At 37.7% G+C, this 10,800-nt stretch overlaps 1 non-coding gene across 1 annotated transcript; it reads right to left on the reverse strand.

Moving 5' to 3' along the window:
- Positions 1-9,116: 9,116 nt before the first annotated feature.
- Positions 9,117-9,222, reverse strand: LOC128294955 (small nucleolar RNA R71). The gene has a single exon (XR_008285262.1). It is a non-coding gene; the product is annotated as a small nucleolar RNA R71 (small nucleolar RNA).
- Between the last annotated feature and the right edge of the window lie 1,578 nt (positions 9,223-10,800).

The raw sequence follows: 10,800 nt of genomic DNA on the forward strand, positions 1-10,800 counted from the left end.
AGTCGTTTTAGCCGGCGAAAAGTATTTTAGTAAAAAATTTTCGGTCATTTGCTCCCAAGTAGTAATTAACCCTCGTGGTAATGAGTTCAACCACTGTTTAGCTTTGTTCCTCAATGAAAAGGGAAATAACCGAATGGCATCATAAAAAAACGCCATTGATTTTAAATGTATCACAAAATTCTAGGAAATTTGCTAAGTGAGCGTTGGGATCTTCATCCTGCAAACCATCAAACTGAACAAACTGCTGTATCATCTGAATAGTGTTAGGTTTTAATTCAAAAGTATTTGTAGCTACAGCAGGTCTAACTATACTAGATTCAGTTCCTGTTAAAGAGGGTTTAGCATAATCATACATAGTACGTGGGGTAGGATTTTGATTAGTAGCAATTGCAAGAGGTAGCTGATTGCCTTGGTTTTCAGCGATCTCGTCGATTGAGAGTTGAGTATCGTCTTCTTACTCATTCTCCGTGTATCGTAAGCTGCGTCTTATTTCTCTTTGATTTCTACGAACTGTATGATCGATTTCTTCGTCAAAAAGTAATGGTCTCGATGGGTTTCTTCTAGTCATAAACTATAAAAACCTGCCAAGAGAAAGGAAAAGTAAATTAATAAATAATAATAATAAAATTAAAATTAAATTAAATTGCAAGAAAAATAATTAGCTAAAGTAATAAAAATTTAGCGTTCCTAATATTTTAGTTCCCCGGCAATGGCGCCAAAAACTTGATCGCGTGATTCATAACAAGTAATAAATATTTTTAATGAAGATTAAACCTAAATTAACTATTATCACGATGAAAAGGCAAGCGCACCTATCGAACAATAGTATAGTAATGGCAAGACCGGGATATCATACCCAAGGGAATGAAAAGTACTAGTAATAACTATCTTTTTATTATTTAACCTAGAAATAAAGAGGGGTTGTTTATTAAACTAATTAATAAACTAATTAACTAACTAAACTAAAGCAAAGCAAAAATTTAGAAAAAGACTTGAAGAAAAGTAATTGATAAAGACGACACCCAAGGAGGAATCCACCTAGATTTCACTTGTTATCTAACTCTGAACCAGACGATTTATTCACTTGACTTGATCCGTGAGACTCCCTAACCTATATTATTATCTCTTTCGAGACTAATAATGTCTAACCCTCAGTTGAATTAATCGAAATCTCTTTCTTAATTAAAACCCTTAGGGAAGCAGTAAATCGATCTATGGACTCTTATATTAGGTTTCACCCTAATCTGGAAAAATCTCGTAACCCTATTTCTAGGCGCTCAATCAACTTTGCTTAATTATGCCAAATCTACTCTTAGACAGGGACTTTTGCTCCTCTGCATAAGCACATCAAATCATGAATTAATACCCGGAATATTAACTCAAGCATTAACACATATAATTAAGAACAAATCAAGTATTTATCATACAGTTCAGATAATAATAACAAGATCCATCATAGGTTTCAACCCCCTTAAGTATCTAAGGGGTTTAGTTCATAATAAAATAAGAGTACATCTCAAAAGTATGAAAATAACAAAACATAAAGAAAACTCTAAAACCCCTGAAGGAATTCTGAGAGAGATCTTCAGTCTTGGAGTAGCTCCGGCTTTTGGGATGGATCGTCTGGCTTTCTTCAATTTATTCCCGGTGTGTGGTTCTGTACTCCAGAAAAGTTCTGGAGTTGCCCCCTTTAGGTATCAAAGTCATACTTAGGGTGCTTATATAGGCTTTGGATTGGCTTTCTTCTTCCCTAGGTATCATTTTCCGTGTAAAATACAACTCTTTGAAAAAGGGACATGGCCGTGTGACATGATTGCCAGGCCGTGTTCGATCCGTTAAATTGCTCATGGCCGTGTGGGTCAATGGCCAGGCCGTGTGAATCATGAAAGCCTTGGTCGACACCCTCGAAAGACACGGGCGTGTGAGCTACCCGTGTGGCAAGGCTTAGGCCGTGTCATCTTCTCGTTTTGGTTCGTTTTGTCCCTTTTTGGCTCGTTTTTGGCTTCTTTTGACTCTTGGTGCTCTTCTGAGTACAAAACATGAAATAACCAGATTAAGAGCACCAAAATCCATAAATCTAGTAATAAACATCCATAAATATGCTAGGTATTTGGGGTAAAAATATGTATAATTTGGCGTTTATCATAAATCTATCCACACAGGAATAAAATGAGCCGACTTCGTTAGTCTATCAACTATAACCGAAATGGCATCTTTCTTCTTTGATGTTAGCAGCAATCCTGTCACAAAATCCATAGTAATCCTATCCCATTTCCATTCGGGAACCATCACGGGCTATAATAAACCTAAAGGTACTTGGTGTTCACCTTGACTTGTTGACATAACAAGCATTTCGATACAAATTCGGAGATATCTCTTTTCATGCCATTCCACCAATACATTTTCTTCAAATCGTTGTACATCTTGGTACTTCCCGGATGAATAGACAAATGGCTATCATGTGCTTCCTCCAAAATTCTCCGAATAAGCTCGTCATCTTTTGGTACACATATCCTGTCTCTGAACATCAAACATCCTTCGGGACCAATCTAGAAATCTGATTCAGTGCCTGACTTGCATTGAGTTCTCTTGGCTTGTATCGCTATCATTGATCTGAGCTACACAAATTTCTTGTAGAAATGTTGGTCTGGCTCTTAACTCTCCAAAACCAAACCATCATCTAACAAGGCCAACTGCGTGTTCAAGGCTCTCAAAGCAAACAAGGATTTTCTACTTAGTGCATCTGCGACCATATTCGCCTTTCTCGGGTGGTAGTCAATGATCAGTTGATAATCTTTAATCAACTCTAACCATCTCTGTTGTCTCAGATTCAATTCTTTTTGAGTCATCAAATATTTCAGACTTTTGTGGTCTGTGAATATACGGTAAGTTTCACCATACAAATGGTGTTTCCAAATCTTTAGGGAAAATACAATGGCAGTTAGCTCCAAGTCGTGTGTTGGATAATTTTTCTCGTGCGGCTTTAGTTGCCTCAAAGCATATGCTATTACTTTACCCTCGCAACCCAATCCATTTAAGGACGCATCACTAAAGACCATGAATTCCTTTCCCGGCTCTGGTTGCACTAGAACTAGAGCTTGGGTTAGCAACGTCTTCAATTTTTCAAAACTCTACTGACACTTCTCTGACCATTCAAACTTAACATCTTTTTGCATCAACCTCGTCGAAGGAGTTGCAATCATTGAAAACCCTTTTACGAAGCATCGATAGTAATCGGCGAAGCCTAAAAAGCTTATAACCTCAATTACGTTCTTCGGCGGCTTTCACTCAACAATAGCAGATATCTTATTTGGACCAACTCGGATGCCATCACCTGACACAATGTGACTGAGGAATCCAACCTCTCGGAGCCAAAACTCACTCTTGCTAAATTTAGCATGCAACTGTTTATCCGGTAAGATCTGTAAAATCGTTCTCAAATGTTTCACGTGCTCAGTCTCGTCCTTGGAATAAATCAGGGTATCATCAATAAACAAAATGACAAAATTGTCTAAGTATGGTCGAAAAACATGATTCATTAAGTTCATAAAAGTAGCTGGGGCGTTCGTTATACCAAAAGGCATGACCAGGAACTCGAAATGACCATACCTCGTCCTAAAAGTGGTCTTAGGCACGTCTGACTCTTTAACTCACAATTAGTAGTAGCCAGATCTTAGGTCTATCTTAGAAAACATAGTGGCTCCCCCTAATTGGTCAAACAAATTATCAATCCTCGACAACGGATACTTGTTCTTGATAGTTACCTTATTGAGCCTTATTGAACCATCTTTCTTCTTTACAAATAATACCGGAGCACACTAAGGCGAAAAACTCGATCTTGTAAAACATTTATCCGTCAGTTCTTGCAACTGTGCCTTTAATTCTTTCAGCTCGGTTGGTTTCATCCTATACGGAGCAATAGAAATAGGAGTTGTCCCAAGCACCAGTTCAATACCAAACTCTACTTCTCTAACGGGAGGTAATCCGGGTAACTCTTCCGGAAACACATTTGGATACTCACATACTATCGGTACCAATTCCAATTTCAACTCAGATCTTTTAGTATTCAACACAAAAGGAAGGTAGACTTTATATCCTTTTCTCATATACCTTTAATCCATCATTGAAGTAATCACAACTGGCGGAGTATCCAACTCGCTTGAATCAATCCAGAGAATCTCACCACCTGAGCATTTCAATTCAATATACTTGCTACCACAATTTACAATCACATCATGCACAGCTAACCAGTCCATGCCAATTATTACATCAAACTCATTGAATAGAAATAGCATAAGGTTAGCCGGAAAACAATGGCTTTGAGTCTTCAAGGGACAATTCTTACAGACTTTATCAACTAGGACCGACTTGCCTAAAGGGTTTGACACCTTAATCACAAATTCTGTAGGTTCTACAGACATATTCATACTAGACACCAATTTTGTGCAAATGTACGAATGGGTTGACCCTGGGTCGATTAAGGCAATGACACGAGTATTATAAATAGAGAATGTACCCGTGATGACATTGGGAGTAGAGGCTTCCTCTCGAGTGCGTATTGCATAAGTTCTTGCCGGGGCTCGAGCCTCATATTTTGCAATAGCACCCTTGGCAACAGTTCAACTGCCACTTGCACTTTCAGGATTTCTCGAAGGTCTGCCTCGAGAAATAGGAGCATTCAGCTGCGAAGCTAATTCAACCTCTTTATTAGCTCACTCCGGGCAGTCTCTGAGAAAATGGTCAAGAGACCCACGTCTAAAACACGCAGCACTCTTCATTCGGCACTCTCCGAAGTGAAACTTGTTGTAGCTTTTACACTTTGGTTTTTGATCATCTATGCTTCCTACACTAGTTGCCATGGGGGAATAATACTTCGGGTTATGTCGCTTAGAGTTTCTTGTTCTATCTGAATATCCTACTGATGAAGTGGAACGTTCTTGGTGACTTCTTGATTTCTTTGTGGGGAAAGAGTGTGCTCTGCCGCTAGACCTCTTACTCGAAACTCGAGCCTCTCTCTTAGCTTGCTTTTTTTCATTATTTAGCTCTTCGGCCTTCTTGGCCCAATCAGGTAATGCGGTAAACTCTCATATCTCAAGGATCACGATCAACAATTTAATTTCCTCATTCAAGCCTTCCTCGAAGCACTTACACATTTCTACCTCTGATTAGACCCACTCCGTTGCATACTAACTTAACTTCACGAATTCTTTTTCGTACTCTGACATAGTCTTATTTCCTTGTTTGTGTTCCAGGAACTCCTTTCGCTTCAAGTCTAAAAATCTTTAACTAATGTATTTCTTTTTAAACTCAGCTTGGAAGAACTCCCATGTAATGTCTTCCTTCGATATCACTGAGGATACCGTCTTCCACCAATGACATGCTGTATCTTTCACAAGAGATACAGAACACTTCAAACATTCCTCAGGAGTACATGACAATTCATCCAAAACTCGCACAGTATTCTTGAGTTAGAATTCTACTCGTTCAGCATCATCATTGACTTTAGCTCTAAACTCTTCAGCCCCATATTTTCTAAGCTTGTCCACTAGGGCTTTACCACCTTGTGGCACTTCTCCCTCAGGCCGAGCAGGGGGCAGAGGAGGTCGTGGTATATTAGGGCGGTTTCTCAAATAATCCCCAATTCATCCATCATCTCGAAGAAGATAGCTCTTGCCTCTTCTCGGCCTTCAGACATAGGCCTTCTGCTACTAGTAGAAATAGCTCATTGTACGGAAGCTGGAGCATGGTTCTAGGCTCCGTCGAACTCATCTTGGGCTTGATTGGAAGACATTTACTATATTCAAATACAATTAAAAATGGTTAATAGATGTCACACTATCATAACTTGTATAATGGCATATATAGCTATACTCATTACATGTTATGTTAGTCCCAGAATTAACTAAATTATAGTAACACCCTTTACCCATACCTGAGACTAGGACAAGGTACGAGGCGTTACCAGACACATACTCAGATATTTTTGGAAGATACGGGTTATAAAATTTTGTTTTAATTTAAAACCAATCAAACAACATCCTAGTGTCCCGATCGTGGACCTACTAGGCCCAAAACATATATTAAAAGTGATCCGGGACTAAATTAGGAACTATAGAAAATTTTGGTAAAATTTCTAGGGTTATGCCTCACACGCTCGTGTGCTTAGGGACACACTCGTGTGTCCCACTTGTGTTGAATTATTTGGATTTGTTTTCCATTTTGAACCTATAGGGGTTTTCACATGGCCAAGCACACGCCCGTGTCTCTCACATGGCCTAGACATGCCTGTGTCATCGCTCGTGTCCAAAAACCTAGACATTCCATTTATGACATCATCATTCATTTTGAGGCACACGACCAAGGTACACGCCTGTGTGCTAGGCCGTGTCCTCCACACAGCTGAGACACATGGCCATGTCTCTACCCGTGTGTTTACTACCATGCAATCTGACCTAAAAGTTTAGGTGCAGGGGACACACGGCTAGACAACACGCCCATGGGGCTACCCGTGTGTCACACATGGCCTAGACACATACCCGTGTGTCTACTCGTGTAGACCTTTTTAAGGCTATTTATTAAGCCTTTGGTTACCCTTTACCATCCGTTCACACTTAAAAATTTCAATGGTATTTAAATAGCCTCATCATACTCTTAGACAACCTTAGAATAACCCAATTGCATGTCAACCTCATCTCATCGGTTTAGTACATGCTAAACTATCCATTTTGTATTAGGGATTACCATAGAACATTTTACATTTAGGCCCTGTAGTAACCATATACCATTATATGCTATGTCTACTCTCAAATTATTAGGTTTCATTTTAATCATTCATTCATGATAACCCTCATCATCACATCTCATGAAACAATTAAACATAAACATGCATCATTGGTAGATTTATGACCTACATCAATATAAGCCATATCTCATGGCCATATACAAAAAAAAAAAAGTATACCATTTAGGCCCTTACATTGGCTAGCAAAAATACACATATAACAAAATAATCAAAAATCCTATACATGCCATAACACAAAATGGAAGTATCTATATACCAATGCAGGACAAGTCAATAGTGTGCTGATTCTCCAACCGTGTTCCAATCTTCATGAGTCCACGAGCTCTGTAAGACAGGGAAAAGGGAAGGGGGTAAGCATTTATCTGCTTAGTAAGTCTAGATAACTAGAAAGTAAACTTACCGGTTAATTAGCATACAACCATATTTAGGCAATAATTCCATCAAGCATGAAACAGTTTCCCTATCACATGCACTCAATCATCAAGTTAGTTTCATAGCAATACATCATGTCATTAATCTTAGATGAGCTCATCAATTCAATATTTCCATTCTTTATTTCTCATGTTAATCCAGTTGAACTTTCTCAAAAATCTCGATGGATAGCCATTTACCGTCAAGTCATACAAGTGATCATCTCGAGTACGCACTCCCATGAACCTTATATCTTACGGCGAGATTACCAGTCCAGGCTAAATCCCTCGTAGTAACAACTCATAGAGCAATGTCGGGATTACCCAGTCCAGGCCAAATCCCTCTTAACGACAATTGCTCTCTTAATCTCGGATCTAAAATGCCAGTCTAGGCTAAATTCAATCCTCAATCGGATTACTTGTCTGGGCTAAATCCTTAATACACCTATATTCATTGGGAGGCTCGATCACTTAAGGAACACCCGTCTGGGCTAGATCATTTCCATTTTGAGATCATCGGATTTTTTGTCCGGGCTAAATCCCTTTCTGCAACACATGCAGGATCTCACATCATGTAGGCCATAATTTATCCATCGGATCTCTCTTTCTATTTCAACCAGGACATTTATCATCTTTCATTTACACAAGCACCTTTTATGAATTATCATGCCATGAATATCTAAATTTACATACGTCCAAGAACATGTATGTTTAAGTATATTAAGAGTTTACTTCGGGTTATACGAACTTACCTGGTAATTGCTTCAACTTCGTATTTCGGTTATTCCAAAACCTTTTGTTTTCCATGGTTGACCTCCGGAATTGGTTCCTCGAGGTCTGTATCAATAAAATTTCACTATTAATACATCACATTTTTAATTTTAGAATTTAAAACTCACCCCCAGGAAAAATGACCAATTCGCCCCTAACCTTCACACTTTTACAATTTATTCCTAAGGCTCGTATAATGAAATGCATGAAATTTCTAAGTTACCCAAGCCTAGCCAAATATTTTCCTTTCCTATAGCAGCCCACATTTTCTTTCATTTCACATTTTTCTAACCATTTTCACAACTTTTACAAAATGGTCCCTTAAGTCATTTCTGTGAAAAACTACTTAGTAAAAGTTGTTTACTATCCTTTAAACTCTCATATTCTTCCATAAATCATCAAAACACAAACATATCATGCATGGGTAAATTTTTGAACATGAACCCTAGCTTGAAATATGGGTAGAAATAGAGAAAGCATGTTACGAGGATCTCAAAAATACGAAGAGCATTAAAAACGAGGATAGGGAGCACTTACTATTGAGCTTGAAAAGTTGACGAGCATGCAAATTTCGACAGCATGGAAAAGATGAATGACATGATTTTGGGCTTATTTTTCCCTTTTTATTCTTTAATTAACCAAATAACCAAAATGCCATTCATTACTAAACTTCCAAAATTTTCTACGCATGCCCATTTTTGTCCAAAAACTTAGAAATTGGACAAATTACTCTTTAAGGACATCTAATTATATTCCAAAGCAATTTCATAAAAATTTCTTCTAGAATCCAAGTTTTGCAATTTATTCAATTTTGTCCCTAATTTCCAATTGGACACCTTACACATAGAATTTCTCTATGAAACTTTAACACATACTTATTTTCACATCTTAGACCTCTAATGATCATAAAATAATTATTTTAACATCAAATTTGTGGTCTCAAAACCACTATTCCAACTAAGCCCTAATTCGAGATGTTGCAGATGCTATTATTCATCATTTGTTGTTCCCTTTTTCATTAATTTATAATGCCTTTTCTTGGTTAGCTTCGTAGGTGTTAGGGTCATTCATGACATGGGACGAACTAGCAGAGAAATTCCTACAAAAGTTCTTCCCCATTAGCAAGATGGTCCAGCTAAAAAAGGAAATTTCTATGTTTAAACAAGTAGAAGGAGAAAGATTTCACGAAGCATGAGAGGATTTTAATATGTTGATTCAGAAATGCCCACACCACAGATTGCCTGTGTGGTTACAAGTGCAAATTGCCTACAATAGGTTGGATGTGCTTTCAATGTCAGGATTAGATGTAGTATGAGGTGAATTAATAAATATAACATACGGAGATGCGTAAAAACTATTATAAAGTATGGTAATGAACTCCTGCTAGTGGCTAACTGAACGATATACATATGGCCAAAGACCATCTATAGTGAAGGCTATCTAGGAAGATGACAAATATCAGTAATTAATGTATAGAATCAACCGAATAGAGGCTAAGAAGATGCACCGTCTATCTGTGGAAGAGACAAACCACTTTTCCACTACATTAACAATCCCACCGAGGATGTGAAATACATTGGAAATAGAGGTGGAAATCCCTATTCAAATATATACAATCCCGAATGGAGAGATCACCTGAATCTAAGATGGGGAGGAAACCAAATAGGAGGTAATAGTTCTAATCAGGTTAAAAACACTAATTATCAACCTCCTTATTTACAGAAACCTCAGAAAAAGGCCAACCTAAATGTCCATATTATATGTGGCCAATGCTTGGATTGAATCAATGGGAGATGCAGTCAATGAGAATAGGCGTGAAGTAGGTGCAGTCTGAGTGCACCAATTCAAAAAGAATATTAACTAAGCTTAAAGATCAAAGGAGCCAATTGATAAGCATGATGGATGATATACAAAGAAAAATTGGCACAAGTATTCTTAGTAACACTAAAAATAGTCCTTGGAGAGAAAGGAAGGAGCATGTGAAAGCAATATCGCTCTGATTGGGAAAAATACTGAATAGCCTAGAAAGGCCAACTTAATAGGTAAATAAAGAGCAAACTAATGATCTTCAAGAACAACCTTTATAAGCTAATAATAAACCTGAACTAAAGGAAGTAGTTGCACCGGCAGTTGAACCAAAGATACTGTTCCCTTAGAGGCTAGAAGAGAAGCAAAATGTGATGAAAACAAGTTTGTAAGTTTTCTAAGCTTGTTCAAAATGTTAAGTGTCAACCTGCCTTTGACTGTATTAATTGAGATAGTCCTTAAGTGCATTAAATTTTTAAAGGAAATCATGTCTAGGCATAAGAAAATTAAGGTAGGAGAACAAGTTAACATGAACGCTTCCTGTACTGTTATTATTTCTAGACAGGTTCCCCAAAAGCTGAAAGATTCAGGAAGCTTTACAATTCCCATAGAGATAGAGAGTATTCATTTAAATAGATCCCTATGTGGTTTAGAAGCTAGTATCAATTTAATGCTTCTATCAATATGTGAAAAAATCAGGTTAGGGGACCTCAAGAATACACAAATTACACTATAGTTGGCTCACAGATCTTTAGTACACCCGAAAGGAATATTGGAAGATGTGTTAGTCAAAGTCCACTGCTTTATCATCCCAACGGACTTTGTAGTTCTAGACTTTTAAGAGGATCGAGAGATACCAATCTTGTTAGGTAGACCTTTTCTAGTCACTTCAAGGTCTACCATTGATCTGGAAAATAACGAATTAACAATGAAGATCAATTATGAAACAAAAATTTTTAAATGTTGTCACTAATTAAGTGGAGAAAATAAAAGGGACTTAAGGGAGCATTG

Source organism: Gossypium arboreum, chromosome 6, assembly GCF_025698485.1.
Source record: "Gossypium arboreum isolate Shixiya-1 chromosome 6, ASM2569848v2, whole genome shotgun sequence".
Lineage (NCBI taxonomy): Eukaryota > Viridiplantae > Streptophyta > Magnoliopsida > Malvales > Malvaceae > Gossypium > Gossypium arboreum.